We start from the raw sequence: 21576 nt of genomic DNA, 5'->3' as shown, positions 1-21576 counted from the left end.
CTCGCGGAACTTGCATTTAACGAACGAATAAATTCATTCACTCTCGTTCGATAGAAGTTTCTTACCGAATATTCTCGTTTTACAACCCTGTCCGTTTATTATTTCGCCTCGAATCGAGACACGTTGGTCCGCATTGGTCGCACAAATCGAGCGTACCGTGTTTCTTCGTTTTTCCTTCGATTCGTTCGAACGATTCCATCGACGAGAAGGGTTCGACGACGACCATAGGGATCCTTTCCTCGAGAACATCTTCCCAGGCGATGGGGCGTCACGATCGTGCGAGTCTCGAGGTATCGCTGGCAAATGTCGAGGGTCGGCCAATACGATAGCAACGGATAAAAGCGGGACCGGAAGCGGGGCAATTATTCAGTCGAGCGACCAGCTCGGGTCAATTGTCCTGATTGCGTTCACGGTGGCCGCTGTCGACAGGAAAGCATACTCTCGCCCGGATTAACCTTGTCGATGCTATATTTCCTCGCGTACAGTGTCGTTCATAATTAATGCTACTGCAATGTAACCTCGTATAACGTCGTAACGTAAAGATTTATATAGCGCGACGAAAAATTGACGGCCGTGTACATTGATAAATCTCTGTGTAAAGCGTTCGGTAAAGTAAGCACAACTTTTATCCTTTCTTTTGCGGAAGAAATTATTCGTGAAATTATACGTGACGAAAAATCGCATTCTAGCTACATTTGCTTGTTAATCTCTCGATTTATCCACTATAGCCGCGTCCATTCCAAGGAACAACGATTCCTCGTAGCTGCAGATTCTCTTCGATCTTGAACGCTCGTCCGAATCCCAACGATCTTAGCTCCTAGCCTTCTCGACGTCCATCAATCCGAAAGTAACTGCAGCTACCGCTACTAACCGCTACTTTAATAGCAGGGACGACTTCGTTGGCAGAAAAAGAGAAATCAAGGTCGGCTTCTATGATCGACCAACTATCATTACGTCACAGGTTTCGTGGTACAGCGTGTTTTATCCGGACGAGTTCTCGGGCGCCGGAATCCGCCGTGAATTCCTCAAACAGGTTCCCACGACCAGTCTAATCCCGAAGGATGAACGATCGAGCGCGTAAACGCGCGCGACACGACCCGTCAAGGACAAAGAACCGTAGTGACACCGCGGTGCCGCATTAACATGCACGAGAGCTGCAAGCAGACCCAGGCCAGGAATAAAGTACCGTTTCCAATCTCGATGATCCGTTACATCCCCTGCGTTCCATCCGCGCGCTGGAATCCCGTCCATCGAGGACTTCTTCGCGGGGAGAGGACGTTCCAAAGAACGTCTTCGTTAAACTTCGTTTCCGGACCGATGCGACCACCTGAGAACTTTAACGGCTTTGCTACTTTGGCGACAGATAATCTGCGGATTAATCTTTCGTTGTTTGGAGGGTACTGGCATGAAGTAGCTTAATTGTTTTAACTAAATTCGAAATTGCCTTTGCGTTATTAAATTTCGAAAAGTTTATAGCCATTGATTTCCTAAGGATCGTCCGAATAACTGTCCTCGGTTAGATCGATCAAATTTCCAAACTTTGACGACCGTTTGATGAAAATCGATAATCGGAATAGTTGCGTGTTTGCTTGTCTTCGTTAAATTCTAGGAAATGTTTGTTTTATAACAATCTATATAATTATCCGAGTACACGCGGAGACAGAAAATGCATTATTGATGTGGCAATTAATTAAAGAAAGTGAGACCCGACGTTTTGATGTGAAACACAGGTGAAATCCTATTTAATTTATACTTTTAAACGTACACGTTAAACGCGAATAACGATCATACCTAGTACGATAAAATATTCTATCTGCGTTTCAGCTGTTAATTCAGGAATATCTGTCTTGATCGATGATACATAGGATGTTATAAACTGGTAAAGCCATGTGAATATCGTTCGATACAAATAAACTAGAGCGTTTCTACGTTCTTAAAAATCACGTAGGACGTTACAGCATCTTTTAAAAGGAAAGAAACGTATCGGTCTCGAAATATTTCAAAATATCGCGAGAAATGAGAAAAGCGGTAGATAAATCGTTTTACCTGAACAGAATACCGTAAGGGGAATATTTTCAGAAGAAATTTTGTTTCAAAATATCTCGGAAAAAATTGTAGACAGTAGATTTTACCTAAAAAAAAAATGTAATATACGAAAGATATTTCAAGAAGAATTTTTATTCAAGAAAGAATGAACACCGGTGATTTATATCGACAGTTTCTGTTAAATATTCCAAAGCCATTCGTTTCATCGTGGGCTCGATTTCGAAAACGCCCCATCGGCTGCAGATTAAATCAAGCTCAAAAATAGAATGTAAACGAAGAAAAAAGCCGAGATATAACAACCTTAGGCACCTAAATCCCCGGGAAATATTTAGTGACGGTAGAAATATCGACGCTGAAACCGGGGACGATAACTTATCCACGACACGGAGGCTGCGGTATGCCTGGCGTGCTCGGAAAGTCGTAACAACCTCGCTCAATCAATTTCAAGGAAATTTTTGCTCCATTTCTCCGTAGCAGTCTCGTGGATGCCGCCGCATCTGCCGAGGCCTGGAAGAAAAATTAAAGGTGACGGGGACAGGTTACGCGTTCCTGACCAACGCGACCAGGATTATCTTCCTGCTGAACGATCAGCTAGAACGGTTCCGTTGCCGCGAAACAGGCCTGTCAATTGCAGCGAATTAATGACGCATGCACGAGCCTGCGTTCGACCGTGCTTCTCTCAAGATCACGTTCAAGACCGAGACGCGTTCCATCGACGTTCTTGAATCCTGTCTTGGCGATCCAATCGCTCGAATCACATGGACGCGCGAACAACAATCCGCTTTTTCTACTTGACGAAATAACACGGATTTTTACGATATCCTGGCCAACGTTGCTTCTCGTTAGAGATCGCTGCGGTTCGCAGTACTTTGATTTAACAGCGAAATCAGGTTTAAGAAAGCATAGAGCGCATTTCAAAATCCCGTAATTTATAGCTCGATTAATTAAGAGCGTATAATTTAATTGTGCAGCTGTTTTCGAATTTTTGGTGTCTCTATCTTGCGTTAGTTTCGAGTTTCAAGTAGTAAGTTTCAGGTAATAAATCAAATAATCTTGCAGACTTCCTCTAGAAAGAGGAAGAAGAGGTAAAATGGAAACTCGTAGAGTAGGATGACGAATAAGAGAAAGTAGAGAGAACGGATGGCGGGACCTTTGGAACGTAGGAAACCGAAGGAATCTTTCACGAGGCTTCGTATAACGAGACCTCTCACGGCGTGGCCCGTAAACAGGTTCGTGAATCGATCTCTTCACGGACTCTATCCTCGCCAGTTGGACGGGTCATCGACCCTCTCGTGCCAAAATCATTTCAAATTCTTGGCGCGCTACATGCGCCTCGATGAAACGCGGTCTCGTTCATTGCCACGCTGCCAACTATAGAACAATGACAGACAGAGACGAAGCACGAATTTGCAAACAAAAACCTCTATCGTCATCCTCGCCTCGTCTATCTATTATGCATGAAGAACAGCGAATTCTTTCGATCAGTTCGCGATTGGTCGCCTTTCACTCTAACACCCTCTCCGACTCTCGGTGCGCTCCACGTTGATCGGATTTTACGAAAGTATTATTCAAAACCTCTGCATGTTTCTACTTGCCTATTGTATCTGAGTTAGTATCGCGTTACACGGTAGTATCTATCATACAGCGAGTGGGACGAAATCGATGAAGGAGATTAAAGCGATTCTTCTCCAACACGCTCCGAGCTTCTTATTGTTAACGAATGATAATGATACGCTGAATGATAATCGGTATTGGCAAAGAACATCGTCGAAATGTGACACGTCCATCTTTCTTCGCTTGGAGGCTTCGTCGAGAAATTACGCGCGTCACAATTAAACGACGTAACCACGGGAATTTTCAATGAAAAATTTATGTTCAACGGCCTCGTATCTCGACGCTATTCAGGGAAATCGCGGAAAGGAGCGACTGCAACGAGGGCAAAATGTTAAATACCGCGGGTGGATCGAGTCGGATGCACGTCAATACGCAGATACAGCTATCTCTGGTTTGTAAAACTTCACGCTTCCGTACTTTGACCGATGCATGATTTACGAAGCAGTGCCTCTCTTTGATGTCTAGGGACTACGCTGTTCGTTCGTTGTACGGCCGCTCCACGGGCCAACCACGACGCGGCCACCGGACTCTCTTTTCTTCGTCGCGGCCACAAAGTCAGAAAGGCAGACCTTGCCGAGACATTCCATAAAGATGACGCGGCCCAAGAACAGCCGAGGAAACAAACTCGATCCACGTCGTCGTATTGTTTCGAACCATGTTTTCTGTTCTGTATCCAAGAAAAATGATCAGTCCTGTAATCAACATAATGAGCAGCTTCTCTGTCTGACAACTTATTAAGGGACAACGTATCGTTAACGCAACGTTTTATTTACGATTTTGCCTCCGGTTAATTTAATTTTTCGAATGCTGCGTTTGAACGTTGTAATTATGAAAGGAAATTCCAAGGTTTAATACGTTCTACCTCGTTATTTCCGATAATGACGAAATGAACCAGCATCCAACAGGTTGTTTGCAGTCTACAGCGTATAACCGTCGATTTTGTTCTGCAAACAATACGTATATTCGTGGAAACGCGCGATGGTAAGCTTGATTTTCGAGGAGAGCGGAGAATTTTCATGAAATTCGCGTAAGGGAAGAAACGCGTGGAAAGCAAGCTAGGCGATCAATTTTACGGAACGACGAAACAGGCGTCGAGTATCCATGGTTCGTGGGAGTCGCACCCAAACGGTGTTTCCCTTCTCACGACAATAAGAGAACGCACGGCGGCACACCGAGACAAAACAAATTATTATTCGCGCCATCGACTAACAACCGCCAACGTTAATGCGTGACAATGGAGAATAAATCGACATCATAAACAGTTAGAAAGAGCTTTCGATTCGCCTACGAATAGATCAATCGTGAAAACGTGGTTTATAGGTTTATCGTGGAACTGTAAGCTACGCGAGCTGTTAATTTAAAAGCGTTAATTCCTAGCCAAGGTTTCGGATCGCGCGTCTCCGCGTAAGAGTGGAAACGGTGACCCAAATAATATATCAAAGTTATAAGAGACATCTCGCTTAAGTTAATAGAAAACAGCGTACGACGTTTTACGATGATACGTATTTGTTAAGCGTTTGAGCGCCAGAGGAATGGACCGCAAGTACAGTTACCTGTGCGAGTCGTCATTAGCACGAAAGGATCAAGCGTTAACGTTCCATTAATTACGAAGCGCTCCGGAAAGAAACTTTCGAGTTAGTACGAGTCTGGAAATTCTCCTCGCTGTAATTATTATGAGCCTGCCCCGTCGGTTAATATTAAATTCGCTGGTGTTTAACTCCACCAGTCTCTCCACCGTGCACGAATCGTTAACGAAACAAAAGCGATAATTTTCTAATATACCCCGAGAGCAACGGTCGAGTGTCGTGTATTAAAAAACTGACAAAAACTTTACCTTAACCCGGTCGATAATTCATATTAATCTTCTACAACACCGGAAGGAGCAACTTCTCAAAGTGCGCGCGTGACTTCAAAATGCATCGAAAGTTCATTTATCGTCGTAGTATCCTCGAGGCGACCGAAATTCTACGAATGCCCAGATCGATTCTTCTGTCGATTTGCTCGATCCTGGACATAAATATCGTCAGACTGTAATGTCGCAACGTTTGGGAATTGGTAAGCAACACATGCGGCAGCCGAGAGAACACAGAGAGAGGGAGATTCTTGGGCAAAAGCCACCGAGACTGGTGCCTGGTGGCGCGCAAGCTGATTAAAACAGCGAGATACCGTGTTTCCCGCGAACCAGTCCCCTCTGGAAACTTATTAGCCATTTCGGATTGGCCGCGGTTCCACGAGATCAGCCGGTGATCTTGAAGCTCGAACGGATTTATCGCGCTGCTATGGCGCCGTTCCTACGGGAATAAGAAGCGACGAAGATTTATTCGGCCCCGAGTCGAGACGAAAAAAACATTCCAGCGTTCCTCGAATCGAGGCGGACCAAAGAGTTCCCTCGTGGAACGTCGAACGTTACCTGTTTAGAATCGGAGATTCCAGAGTCTACGAGCGAGAGCATCTGCTACTTTTTAGAGCTTCGATATTTAGTTTATATAACACTCGAGTATTTTACAAGCCTCGACATGCCCAATTTGTCGAAAACTTAACTCTTGAAAGTAACGGTTGAATCGATCACACGGACATCGTGCTTCGGGCTTTGCGTTTTCAGCTCTGTAGACCTCGAGCAGCGAACTTTCCATAGCGCGTCGTATTTTCGGACGTCGTATTTATACCGAAGTGTTGCATTTGTCAAAGATTTAACGTTAAGAAACAAGTTCCTATGAATTCGCTATATACCCGGCCGCGCGAATTACACGAAAGTCTTAAAACACTGGCAGCTGTGCTCGATGAAGGATATTCGGCCCGGCGATACCCTTTTGTTGTGCCGTGAATAAAAACCGCGAAGCCTTGGCACGCTTGAATGGTCAATTAATCGCGGAATTAAAACGTCGTTGTTTCGTCGATGAATTCGAATCTGAGGTGGAGAAGAAAGGGAAAAAATAGCTTGGGGGAATAATGTGTCGACCCGGAACAAAAGGATCGCTCGTTTGTGCCAGTTTGCAATCGGAAATCGCCCAAAATTTGCAGAAACGTGAAATCAACGGTGGAATGCGGTAAAAATACGACAGGAGGAGAGATTACCTGTATGCGAACGAGGAGGGGTGAGGGGACTATATCGACGATCAATTGGTTTCCATGTATTCGAACTCGTAGCCGATAAAATTAAAATACAAACGCGTGGAACTTTCGTCCGGGCTCGATTGATTACGCCCGATTAATTACCGGATACGTGCAGCGCTGGCCCCGAGTTTTTAGTTAAAAAATATCTGCAGATGAGAATGAAACAGCGGATCGACGCAAAACACAGAGAATTATCTTCCATCGTAACCAATTAACGAGGTTGCTTCCCTTATCGAGCTGTCCAACGCGATCTCATCTCGTCGTAGAAACAAAGAACATCGCAATGCGTTTCATTCTATATTTACGATACCACACGCGGCTTAGAAACACGGATTCGGATGTTTTATCATTAGACCGAGGCTTTTTATGCGTTTATGGAAAATACGATGCAGCAAAAATTCGCAGAATGCGCGTAAAGTTTCCGCAATGATATTTAAATGAACGAATTGCATCGCATCGATATACGATTGATTCGATATTTCCTATAACTCTTGGAAAATATTTTTTGCAAATATTTTCTGCATATTCAGAGTCGTTATTTTGCACGAATACACAATTCTGGCCAATTAATCGTTTCCCTGATATTCTGGATCAAATATCACACCTGCGCGAAATTGTCGGGTGTTCTAACAATTATAGACGAGAGTGTATCTGTAGGAACGATCGAATTCACATGGATGACGAACGGATGATCAACATAACAGATTTTTATGATGGGATATCTATAGGGAGTAATTCGAAGAATTCACGTGGATATTCGGTATGCGTGGCGCTACCTGGAAATTAGATTGCACGTGACAAGAATGTGTAGCGTATGTGTGAGACCCGTGACCCTTTACCTTTACACAATTTGTATCATATTCGATGCACTTCTGCCATTGGAATCAACAATCTTCGAATTTAGTAGCCAGTATATTTAAATTTTGCGCTATTCATGAATATATAATATATTGGAAAATATAAGAAGAAAGTATCTGTGAAATACAAAGGCGAAGAAGAAACGAGTGGATCAGAAAGCTTAATTATATCCGTAAGAGCATGAATTTGCATAAACATTGCTAATCTAGCGATTAGAATTAAAGCAAGGTAGTCTAATTACAAGAAACTGCACGAACGTACTCTGTATCTATTTAAGTGTGACAATCCTCTCTCGCTGCGAAACGAGGTGGAAACAGCTTCGAGGATCGAAAGTGGCCTTTGTTGGCTTTCAGACTCTCAACGATCCATGAACGAGTCGCGCGGCTCGCGATCGTTCCCGCAGCTGGCTGCTTTCAAGGAAAGCGCTGCTCGCGCTGCAGCATCGCGATACACGATCTAGGGAACAGATAAGTAGTCGCACGCGCGTAAGAGGATTCGCCGCTTGCAATTCGCTGCTATGTGTCGCTGGCTACGTTTGACTTTCGTTAGTAACCGCGCGTTACGACGACGAGATAACGTACGCGCTTAAACAAACGCGCGACACTGCTCGTCGTGGTGTTGCAGGCTCTACGTTTTCGCGATAGGGCACGTAAAACTTTCTCGGGATGAAAAATGGACCCAAGTTCGAAAGCCAGACACCCGCGCCTTTCCCGGAAATCAACTCGTATATTGTGTACATAGAGCCACTTTCAGCTTGCACAAGTTAGATCTATTTAAGTCGCTCGAGTTCCTCAAATGTTAGATTAAGCTCGGGACCGTTTAAATTCGAGTAATTTTATGAGCGAAGAACTATCGGTCATCGTACGAAAAATACACGAGTATATTTAACAGAAATTAGAATTACACGCAGTGACTATAAGAAAGTATTACAATTATTTGGATAACAAAATCGTAATGAAGTTGGCAATCGTTCGAATACAAGTAACTTGAAGTCGGATTGATCAACGTAAACGAGTGTTACAAAGTTTCAAGGATATTTCAAGTAAGTAACAGGTTGAAGCTTGTAAAATGCGAACTGTTCGAATTCCTGTAACTTGACTAATCTAGACGAGGTTGTAGAACCTGACTTCCTACTTGAAACGCGCGACGCAACTTTTCAACCGGTTAACGCGAATGGGGAATTGTTATCCGAATTACGGGTTGACCGATATCGTCGTTCGTAATTGCACGGACATGCCGCTGCTTGTCCGCTGATTACAGAATCACCGAAAGCCCCTAATTCGAAATAACAATTAAGCAATAACGCGGTGATTCGCAATTTGTAGCGGGTATCCCGTGGCAATTTATTCCGCTGCTTCGGGCGAGCGTAATCGGCCCCGGTGTTCCTCGTGACTCGTCAACCGTGTATCGTGAAACAACTTCGCGCGTCGTCTTTATAACGATGTATACAGTGTGATAACTAACCGCGTTAACTTTCTAATTGCCGCTTTTCGGGGATAAAGAACGCTCTGAGATGGAACGGACAATAGAATCCTCGTTGCACAATAGCCTCGAGAAGCTGACACACTTCGCAACGCGTTATTCCATTTACCAAAGGTATTTTTCGAAACTAAAAGTTTACGAGTGTGTCGTAAACTTATAGGAAACTCGATGTGTGCGAATATCACGTTCCAACTGTACGACCGCTTACAAATCACGAATTCGAAAAGACGAGGAATCTAAATCTTGAAAATTGGCTACGGACGACTATAATCGACAGAGCCTTTCAAGCATCGAAACCGAATAATCGGCTGAATCGGCGCCAAGCGTTGACTGCAGCTGCACACTTTGCATCGCAGACGAGGCTCGTACTGCCGTGGCGCGGTCTGCGACCGGCTAAATTCCTTCGGGACGCTTCAAGGTGACACTTAGTATGCCGGTATCGTTAGCGATGCTTTTATTTAAGAAGATCGATGCACCGAACGAAGAATTCAAAAGCGCGAATCGCAAGCCAACTATTCCGTGTAACGCTCGAGATGGGATTTCAAAACGTTAATGTTTAGGTGACACGAGTAACCCTATCTTAATATATTTATTGCGATTCGTTGGAACTGGGATTCTTTCGGTCAATGTTATTCTCTGGGTCGAATTTACACACAATAAACTCGATTACCGCTCGCGGTTATTCCGTTGCAATTGAACCTTTGCTCGTCCTGCCACAGGGAATTCAACATAATTAGTAAAAACAAAGAGCTTTTGAGCGGAACACGCCGCGATGCCATCGCTGCAAATGAAGTTACGTTCGATCGCGGTGTGTTACATAAATATTTATCCGTTTAACAACGCCATGAATACGACGCGATTTTTAATCGTGCTACATAAATTACATACGTTCGCTAATTTAAGACGATATAACACGGTATCGATACAGCTTTATAATTTGTAAAAAAAGAAAATACGTATGCACAAAGAATGGTGTACAGTCGTCGTCGAATATTACTTTCCGCGTGCGCGATAATTTTCTCCATTTCCTTGTCGAAAACAGTTCGACACCGGTTCGACAGAAGTGAATCACGATCGCGATATTTATCGAGCGTTCGCCTTTATGGAATTTACATTTCTCCCGGGAAATTAAAACGACAAGAGACATTTCGCTGGAACGGGAAGTCGTTTCTTCTTTCCAGCTGGCAATCAACGCCGCATAGTCTCGCGGTTTCCCTAATGCCTAACAGTAATTCACGCGTTGGAAACCGTTGTTAAACCGTGTACAGTTTTTCGTGGCCGGAAACTTTAGTCACGTAGTCTCCTCGTAAACCGTTTAACGTAAATCTGCGGTCGAGCACTCTTCATTCTTCTCGTTATCGATCATTTTCTCTAAAGCAATTTGCTAGCGCTTTGCTAACCGATCACGAGTCAGAAAGAGTTTCCTGAACAGTTATCGGGGGAAATAAATTTCTAAAACAATTACGCATTTATCGTTAATCATGATAATCGAGTCTCGTTACGGTTCTAACGAAGTTTCAAATACATTTACATAATACGCGTAATATATTCATAAAAGTCTTCTATAATAGACTTATAGGTACTCTCTGTACATATATTTCTATATTAGATTATACTTTCATGAGTTACGTATGTATAACACGTAACACCAGATTCTTTCTCCGCGAAATTATACCGAAAACACGTATGGATAATTAACAAAGTAGGATACATCGCTGTATAACGCTCACTTAACGACTTCGAACGTCTGCCTTCGATTTTACAGCGCGAAAGGACACGCTTGTTATATCAAACGCGAACAAAGAGCCCGCGGCATCAGAACCACGAAGTAAACGAAGCAGAATTTCCTGCTATGCAAATGAATTCCCGCGACTGCTCGAAATGTCAGTCAATCACGCATCGAAGGTCGCGGCGTTCCGGGCAAGGTGGCTTGAATGAAAGCGTGTTCTTTTCCATCGTTGAACTAGTCTTCTCTTCCGCGACTATCGAGCTTTCGGTTTGTCGTCCCAATCTGGTAGTGCAACTATCCTATCGGGCGTCTCCGACCAAGCTTCGCGTTCGATTCCAGCGTTATTTCTCACAATGGCCGTTCTCTTGCATTACGAACAGCGGAGAAACCGCACGCAAAGCGCGTGTTCTAAGGTTGAAACGCGTCGAGGCAACCGCCAGTCGATTTGTAGTTGTACTTACGTGCGTCAGTCCGTTAGTGTATTCGTGTTATGCCTTTACCGGTCCTAAACGAGGTCGACCAGCTCCGACCATAACCACACCTCCTTTTACCAGAGTCCGCGTCCGTGTATTTTATCCCGCGATGTCGGGCGCGAGATTCGACGGCAGATAGGCCGTGCCGACCGACAAAAGCATCCTGAACCCTGGAATCTCCGTCTCGTTTTCTCCCCTCGTGGTGGACGTCCAACGAAAGCCAAACGACACAAACCCTCTGGGGTATGCTCGTCTCACCCCTCATTTACATAACACGAACGAACCGCTTCGGCTAAACGTATATTACGGTAGAAGTCCGTTTATATGAACTTATACGAGGACAAATGTATAGTACGTTTACGATATATAGGCGGCCGAGTAATCACGGTACGATCGGCAAGGTGATTCTACGTGAAAAAGTAAATCGAAAATATAAAGTGACGTCTTTTTCGTGGCACGTTTCTCGTTCGAGATTATCGAGAACGTTTCTCGGGTATAGTCGAATTTGGCTAATTTCGAATTGAAGAAAAGCGAACAATCGACAGCAGGTTATTCTACGTGTGGAAATAAGTCGAAAATGTAGGATACGTTTCCCTCGTACCACGCTTCGTCTCGGAGAAAATGAAGTTTCAAGTAGATTGAACCAGCTGGAGTTCGTTTAAGCACTGATTAAAATTTCGTTGAAATAAATGAAGTTCTACCGTACATGTAAAGTCACGATAGTATTGCAGGATGCTTTACGTTAGTTTGCTTTAATCGAATAGAACTGGAAAGGAGAGGGTGAACGTCTCGAAGAATTACTTTGATGCCCAACGTTTGAAATGCCACGCGATGAGATCATCTGGGAGAAAGCGTCCGATCGTGAGTTACTCTTGCCAGCTAGTCCCTCGTGTGCTCTAGAGATTGTTGCTCTAGGTATCGGCATTGATTTCTAAAAATCTCTATCGATTCCAGTTTACTCGTCCGTTATACCACGCTTTTTGCAAGGTTCGTTCGCGTTTCGAAGGCTTTGATCATTTCGCTGTTTGGACAGACATTATATGAATATTTTCGTCTTTCGTTGTACGTGCATTTTTCCACGCGATTAGGTTCTTTGAGGGATGTTTTTTTCCTTTCTATTTAGACTCTTTGTATGCAGTAATTTTTACGAAGATGAGTTTGTATTTTATAAAAGGGAAGGAGAAGAGGAGCTTCGGTACAGTACGATGAAAAACTAATCTGGGGCAAAATTTTTCAATTATAGAGAACCTTTTATCGAGAAGATACTTTGATAGACAAGCGAGAGGCACGTGTTGAAAATCCACCAAGTTTGAGATATCCGCAAAAATTCATTCCGAAAGCTATTTCAATCCCCAACGATGCTTACGTCGAGTATCGGAAATGACTATCACATTGTCCTGCAGCATATCGTTCGAAGAACGAAGAGAATCGTTCATCGTATCTATCAACTTCCATCGAATCATTCTGCAAAAAGTCTACAATCTGCTTCACCTCGCAACCACATTCTCACGAAAAGATCAATAATTCATCTTTTGCTATCGATCACAAACGCGATTATTATTATGATATATAATACGTGATCTGGAACGAAGGTTGACGAAATAGGAACGCAATTTGGCCGATCGATCGCGCGTCAAGGGAGGCAAAATTATCAGAAACTGTAATTGGCTACAGAATCAAGCAATAATCGTGGTTTTTTGCTTTTGCGGCACGTCGTGGAAGGAACGATTTGTTTTATTATTCGCCGATTGGATCGTTGGTATCGAAATGAAAATGGTTCCGTGGCGGTCGTAGATCCACGATACGACTACGCTCGATTGCCCGCGCCTTGTCGGCCAGGAAGAGTTACATAATTTCGTGGCCAGGTTGTGACCGTTCCCCTCGGCTGTGCCTCGTAATCGAACGGCAGTAAAAATCGTCGCCTAGTTACTCGAGTTTCTCCGGATAGGGAACCACCCACCGTTAAGCTTCGCAGAACGAAATTTTCTTCGTGGCTGACAGTAAAGGAAACTAGAGGTTCGTGAAAGCCGAAAGAGGACGGCTCTTGTTTCATTGTTCGTTTACTGGATAATATCGAAACCTTTCAATACCATTTTTATTATTCCATATTCGTTGTGAAGGCATTTAATGGATACAATTTCAATTACAAAATTTAATTCATAAATCGAAATACTATAAAGCCAGAAACTCGAGTATCCGGTTTTATACGAGTTTCCTATATGTGTTTCATTGTTTTAACGGGGCACCGCAAAATGGCCGACAACGTGATGGATTTCTTTGTACGTGGATATACGCGGAGGCGAGGCAGCGACGATCAAACGAATGGACAGTCGTAAAATTGCGATGGTGGAGGGTGAAGGCCGAGTGATGACGATAACCGTGGCTCGTAAAACTGGAGAATGGCTACCTCGTTTCTTGGATGAGGTGCCAAACTTTAAAGACACGTTGCACACATCGTAGTAGATACGATTCTTCGTATAATACGGATATAGTAAATCGTAAGCACAATTTCTCCAAACAACCACGTTTTGCGGGCAAATAAAATAAAATGATAGAAGAATTACAGAAGTGTAGGAATACGGAAACGTTCGAAATATTTATATAACGTATCGGCGAATGCGTGGATTAGATTTGACCGTGTACCGATGATTTTTACGACCCCGCGTTTGTCATAAGCGATGCATGATCAGATGCGTAAATTGAAGCATCCATAGAGCGTGTAAGTATCTTCAAATAGTAAAATAATTATTTATTACTTGGATAAAATGCATGAATGGTAACGTTCAAAGGAAATGGATGTATGTATGGAGTGGTACACTACAAATTCAATTGATACGATCAATATTGGATATATCCGTCCTGTTTATTGGAAAAGCATACTTTTGTTTGAAAATTGGAACAGGATTGTGATTCGACTTCGATCGGTCGTAGAATTATATACACCGAAACAACGGGAAATCGGAGATAAAGGAAGAAAAAAAAGTTATTTCATTGGACTAAGAAGATTCGTAAAAGTTCGAGGGTAATTCGGTTTTAAATCAATCAAACGTAGTGAGACCAGAAAGAGGGAGGGGGCATTCGATGAAATATGCCAGCTGTACATTAAAAGTTCAGGCGAAGTCGTATCCTGCTGGAATGCGCCCGATGGTCCTGAAATTCTCCGCCTCTTATTACGAATTTTTCTTGTTAACCGAGGCGGAGCGACGAGCGTGCTGCCGAGAAGAGAGAGTCCGAGCGTTTCTTCAACTCTGGCCCGAAATTAATGCGATAACTTGAGAGGAAGTTTTTCAAGAATGAAAACTGCGCTCTCGGAGAATCTCGTCCTCCTTCCTTGTTCAAATAAACTTAAAACCCAGAGTACGTTTCTCTTCGAAGCCGTTCGCATTGGTCGTATATTTTCACGGAAGACCGGTCTGTTGCTTCGGTGGAACACGGTCAATGTGACCAATAAAATATATATAATAATAAAATATGCGACCCATCGAATTAGGGCTCCCTGCGAATATTCCACTTTTCTTAACCGCAACGTTACACGTCAGAAGGCAACTAGTTTGACTGTTCCACATTAGAATACACTAGGACCTTGATCAACCTTAATCGAGAGACAGACGACCCGGGGTGAATCGAAACCCGAGGTGAGATAAGTTAAAACTTGTTTTCTATATCAAAATAATCTTTTTCCTGTAGAAAATCTGTTACATAGTCATTTTCTCGTTTATAGAACACAGCGATGCACTGGGCAAAAGTATTCGTACGTCCATAAAACAGGATAAACTTTTCTAAACTTGGATCAAACTATTTGAATCTTTTAAGAATTTTGAAGGATTGGTTTACTAGTTGGTTGACGCGTTAAATGTTTGTTTGATAAAATTGCAATTGGTTGGAATCGCGAGGAGAAAAGTAAGACTCTTTTCGCAACTCGGTTGTTTGAGCCTGTAATGAAAATCTAAACAACACAGTTTGAAGATTTATGTTTGTTGCATACACGCTGAAACCTACTGTGTCTACGAATCGAATGCTTTCCATTGTTTTTATTCTCCAGTCACATATTTTACATCAACATAAATGCTGCTTCAAAGTACCCTCGCAATGTGAATGGTTGATTTCTAATTCAAACGCAATTTCCCATAAGTATCGATGTATCTAATCACGCCACGTTGCGATAGTTCAAACAAACGGTTCACGCGTCGTTTGCTCGTCCGCGTTTTTAATGGCGGCTCTTTCACTTTGAGAGCCAGAATGCGCGAAGGCAACACGTAGTTGATACGTGCCATGGACTTTCCCTCGTAACCCTGCGATCTTACGTGTCTGGTACCGTTCCACACCATGGTCGCCATTATAAGACGATCAATGCCAGAAAACAAACGAATTAATGTTTTTTCCTGTTAACAAGAATGCTACTTCCTGCGGCAGCTTGCGTGCACCGCGAAACGAGAGATCCGTTAAGATAAAAAAGGAAACGGGATGCTCGTTCGACGTGCAAAGAAATTAATTATCGACGAGGCTGTAAATCTCTGTGTAATCGCGCGTAGGCAATCGGGGTGTGTCACCTGTTTGTCCCATTATTATTCTCGGTCATCGATTTTTTTAAATCTTTTATCTTTCAGAATTCTACGCATCGTTACGCCTAGCTAGGCATACGCGACTCTCTATTTCCCAACCGTGTTATCAATATCAGCTTCGAGCGATTAAATATTCTACATAGAGGTGCGATTGCTCTTGGAATGTCCGACATTGGTAAAAACGCTACAGCCAGATTCAACCGAGAACAGCTTGGCATCGATGTATGTATTTGGAAAGCGGTTCTTTCACCGGCGAGCTTTTGCAGTATCACCTCGAGGAATATGAGCCGTTGCAAATAAAGAAACTTTCGTGCTGGGACTCGTAAAAATGTGAAACGCGCCTCCATCCAGACTTTTATTCCTATGCACGTGCCGTCTCTCGAGAGCGAAAAGAAACGAACGTATACACATACTTTTAACGCGTTTACTATACTATTGTACTCGCTTCGAAACTTCCTGCTTCGCGCCATTAATCCTCTAAATATACGTACGGTAGCTACATTTTTATAAATCGTTCCCTTTTACCGTTCAAAAAATGACGTTCAACGCGCAAATATAAATATTTATTTATTTTGCGGCAAAGAGTACGGTAGAGGCGCAAAACTAGCAATAGCTTCGCAGTAATTAGTTTCAAATATTCCGCGAAACTTTTTCAACGCGAGTAGATGTTCGGCGTTTGTCTCGTTATCCGGAACGGTCCCGCGAAAGCGCGATCCATCCATAGGGAATAAAGATGAGAAGAGCGTGGCCGCGAAACAAAGCGGCCGACACGTCGAGAGACAATAGAGAGGTGCTAGACTGCACAATGGGTTTTTATTTCCTTTCCCGTAACATCGAGGCGACCGCGTGACGCGGTTCAATCGCAGAAATGACAGAAAGAAGCGTTTCTCGTGTCGAGGATTGTGAACATCCTGGATATATGCGAACGTTTTACACGTATTTGAAGTTACTAAGCTTTTCAATGACTACAACGAAATCCATAGTTATCGTTAAAATTTCCAAGAAAAATTGCCGGTCGCTAATGAAAGTTTCACTCGGAGCTAGTCAAAGTGTTAAAATTAATGAAAACGTCGACTATCTGGTGCGCGTTCTCCAAAATGGCGAAACGTTTCCTCGGGACAAACCGAGCGTAGAGATTTCGTTTTCCTACTTTTACGGAAGTTCGCCGTCCTGATTTTCGTTCCTTCTTCCGACTTCGAATAAGTTCGTAGTTTAAGGAGATACGAAGCCAACGGTTAATAAAGCGGCCGGTTAAACTCCCATTTCCACCGGAAACTTCTTACACTCGTTCTCGATTGTATGTATATGCTTCTCGTTCATAAGCGTTAAAACACTCGTTTGAAAGGGAAAAGTAAACCTTAAAAATGATTTAAAGAATTATGAAAATCTTTAAGAATTGTTTGCTAGATTAAAACTTTAAGTTACACAGAGTTCGCGTATTTAACGTCATAATCAACATTTTATTGATTATAGAGAGTCGAGTATCTGACAATTTCATTGGAGTTATTCCTTGACCATACATTTCGGATAAATACTCGCGTAAAATGCCATGTATTTTATGAATACCCACTTCGATTCAGTGAACATTCCACTCCACAGCATGACAATATTTAATTAGAAATACATATTTCACGCGAGTTATCTCGCCACACTATAACAAAATTAAACGTTTCTCTCGTGATTTACGTCTATCTCGAAATACTGCTTTGATTAATTTCGACACATATACTATTCATTTTTCTATTTTACTTGGCGTTATTTAGTTTCATGTATATTATATAAGGTACTTCGTGAATCACGTTCTAATTTTAGCCATGCTCTAAGTCATTTAATTTATCGCAAACTCTTTTCCAATGAAGCTTCGCGTTCGAAAATTATGGAAACATGTGAAACATAAAATATAAAAACATCGAATTTTTTAGCAGAGAGAAAAGACTTGTCTGACTTAAAATTATTTTCGAAATTTAATTTGTTTTCGTTATTATACGATCTTAAGTGTACGATAATGCAAATGCATCGCGAAATTTTTTATTTTTTATTTTTTTATTTTTGTAAAGGGCTATTTAGTATTGGATACTAAATATTATACTATTTGTAGAGAAACCTGTACGTGTCATTTCTAGACACATTCGTTTAAGTTTGCAAACACTGTAGATACTAATCCTCTTTGCCTTTACTTCCCGTCTTTACTTCCAATTCTCTTTTTAATAACTTTAATTAAAAAAATAAAAACCTATAACAAAAATTATATATTTTCAAGATATTCTTTTTATGTTTATTACGCAAATATATTTTATAATATTCCGAGTAAAAATTCTCACAGGATTGGTAATAAAAAAAGCCAGTCAATCGCTTTTTAACGCTAATAATTAATAATTATTTACAAATGGAAATTGCTCTTAAATTCCATGCTAAGGTGTAGCACGTTAAACGAAAAAACAATATTTTGTAATTCTTATGCTTACAGCGTCGTGTACAAGAAATCTTCAATTATTAATACATTATTTTCCTCTTAACTGTTGCAGGCAGACTTTCTTCGTGTCTGCCGTGCATTTTGAATCGTTATCTTGCACGAATATGGTATTCTAACTGATTATTCGTTTCACACGAGACCAGCAGGTGTCCTAATACTCGTGAATGGATGTATACTAGAGAAATACGTAGAGCAGAGACGAACGTTGAATCGATCGCACGGAATTAATTATCGTTCGTCCATTCGTTCGACTTCGTCCACTTGCTTTATCTAGTACGAACAGCGAGTCCACGTGATTCGATAACAATAGCGCGTATTCCTCAAACAAAACAGCAGATACGTTTCTCGTTTATCTGACGATTGGTCGCCGTGCTTCTTGTGTCTTCTCTAGACTCACGTTCGCCTACAACCGATGACGAACAATCTATTTTCATTTCTCGTGTTATTTATTTTATCCGCCCAACAAAACTACTTCTTTTTTTCTTTTCGTTCGAAAAGAACGTCAGCATTAATCTTTTTAAGTTTCTGCTGCTGATTTAATCGACCAACTCGAGTCGAAGACGATCTAAAGAATTCATCGATCGACTACGAGATCTCACACAGCTATATATAGCTACTATTTCGATAAACAGTAGGGAGGCTGAAATTCTCAACTGAATTTAGTCGGTTGCAGCGTCGCGTCGGTTGCGCGATACCAAGGCAACCGAATGACGTCAAAGTTTTCTACGTACACAACGCAGCGTTGGACAGGAAGAGATCGATGACCGCGATAGATCTCGCTGCCATTGTGACGACGAAACGTTGCAAGAGTAGATTTCGTGGAAACTCGTAACGAAACGAGACCGATTTCCGTCCGATAATCCTTCCACTTCCAACTTGTTTCCCGCATCTTCGTTTATCGATCAATGTTTGAAATCGATGGACAAGTTCAAGGAAAGCTTGATTAGCCAACCTCCGAAATAAGCTTCCCAATCACGATCTTCTCGCGATTACATCGATCGACGAGAAATACATTTCCATGAACGCTAGAATCAAGAAGAAATTCGATACGTTACACATATAGTAAAGTACGAGCCTCTTGGAAATTAAATCGATCGCTATCTTCTAAGAAACTTCTGGAAACTTCGCGCGTGTCGATGGAAAGAAATCGCACGGAATGAAGCAGAAAATCTTAAAAACCGCCTTCGCGCAAGCGCGACCGATTTCTAATTGCCCGAAGAGGAATCGTCGCTTCGTTGTCCCCGATTTTAGAACCGGTAGAATCTATAGATCCCCGTGAAGCCGGAACAATCGCCTCGATCGTCGATCGTAAGCGATGATCCCGGAAACAACGCTATTCCAGAGCTGTGGCGGTTCACCGCGCTGGTTCCGCGGCCTACGACCAGGTTTCGTGAGAGTCGCGAAAAAACTGGACCCGGTTACTGTGTCATCCGCTTCTGGAATCGTCTCGGTCCGCTTTCTGATACTCCTTCGCTATCTCGTTCCTTTTAGGCAACGCACGTGGCACGGCATTGACAATTTTTCTCGCAACATGTGCGCGCCATATTTGAAACGGCAATTTTTAATCGTCGATGAATCATGGAGCAACGACGAAAAGAAACTGTTTTTGGATCTGTTGGAACTCCGGTCTCTCTGCAACGTTTCTACATTTTTACGGCGTGCCACGTAAGATCTCCATACAAGATCTTTCGAACGGTTCTTCGCATTTTAGAATCTTAATCTCGGTTGGCACGTTATAATGCACGTGACTTGCGGAATTTCATTGGTAACGTTAGTCGATCGTCCAAGAGGATCCTACTATTAAACAGTTTTGATTTTTTTTCTGCGTTGAGGACCTACCAGAAAGTGTATGCAACGAAGAACTACCAATACTTTAGAGATTTAGAGAAACAAAAATGAATACGCGCCACGCTATTCCACTATAATACTCCAGGGCTGGATTCCGTACACTGTGATCGTTTAATGTTTTAAAAATGGAAGATGTATCTCGACAGAGTCGATCGATTTGACTTAAGTTTAAGTCGATGATCGTTACGCTGAATCTTACGTAGCCGAAAGAAACTCTTCTTCGCGGAAGGAGCAAGGCGTGGAATACGAAAGAAAGAAAGGAAGGCAAGCTGGTTTGATCGGTGAAAAAACTAGGCCCGACCGGCGTGGCGTGTCAGGGTTTCTAGGATCGTCGAAACTCTCTCTCGGTGCTGTAGAAGCACGTGATGCCCGTGTTCCGGAGTCGATCCGCCGTGGCAATGAGCACAAGGTCCCCGGACCCGGTTCCCTCCTTCTTTTTTCTCTTCTCTGTTTCTCCCGGCTATCAGGCATACGGCGTCGTTTCCCTAGCCCAGTCTGAAACACCTCGACCCGTTCTGGGACGACCTAACGAGGCGCGATACAATTAATGCGAAGCCCTACTTCGCGACCGATGCACCCGCGGCCAGAGTTTTTCCTTTCCTTCGCCCGTTTAATTACCTGCTAGAAGAAACGGCCCCCTAATGAGGTCGTTCTCGATTCTGCGTTACCGTGCGGCCAACTAATTCCGATATCCGCGAAATACCCGCCAACTTTTACCCAGATTTCCGGTCGGTCGCGTTAATTAACCCAGCAACTCTTCGTACATCTGATTCTTTCGTACGCCTACGCTACGTTTCCAGACCAGACGTACGATTATGTGAAGATTTTTTATTCTAACATTCGTGGACTGACTGAAAGAGCAGGAATATTAGATGATTTTAAAACCGTGAATAAAATTGTCGTTCGGTGTATTAATTTGATTTTCGTATCATTTTCAGACAAATGGTACGATACGTTCCAAGATAAATTTAAGAAGATTGTTACGATGTTATAATCTTTCTGACGTCATCGTAGAAATTTTGTTCGTAGTATCTTAACCTAACGATACCCTACAGGTTCTTTCACGTTCTAATCTCAAGCACTCGGTTCATCCACGTATTTCAATTCTTATAGTATTATTTTTTTACTAGATTTACTCGAATATGACGACGTATTAAAATCTGACGAGATTTGTGTAATTTCTCGGTTGACAAATTTTCGCTCAGGTTCCTAATATTCACTCGAAGGTAGTATCGCTGCAGCGATATCACTGTAATAACTGCTCTAGTCAGACACTGTGTACGATCGAAATTACCGAAGCACTGACAGGTACTGGTGCAAGGAATTCGTTCTTCCGGTAGTTTCTATTATCCGCGCGAATATCAGCGACGTTTGCAC

The 21576-nt window shown here is 42.6% G+C and overlaps 1 protein-coding gene across 6 annotated transcripts in view; it reads right to left on the bottom strand.

The window, feature by feature from the left end:
* LOC132911836 (putative mediator of RNA polymerase II transcription subunit 26) overlaps positions 1 to 21576 on the bottom strand; it is a 72672-nt gene that overhangs the window by 18958 nt on the left and 32138 nt on the right. The window contains exon 1 of one of the 6 annotated variants that reach the window (XM_060968819.1): positions 157 to 178. The exons of 4 other annotated variants lie outside the window; for them this stretch is intronic. The gene's annotated coding sequence lies outside the window, so the exon portion shown is untranslated. One more of the 6 variants, XM_060968818.1, reaches the window with a different exon arrangement.

Source organism: Bombus pascuorum, chromosome 11 (genome assembly GCF_905332965.1).
Source record: "Bombus pascuorum chromosome 11, iyBomPasc1.1, whole genome shotgun sequence".
NCBI classification, from domain to species: Eukaryota; Metazoa; Arthropoda; class Insecta; order Hymenoptera; family Apidae; genus Bombus; species Bombus pascuorum.
Note: the sequence above shows the minus strand (reverse complement) of the source record. Positions and strands in the feature narration are given on the sequence as shown.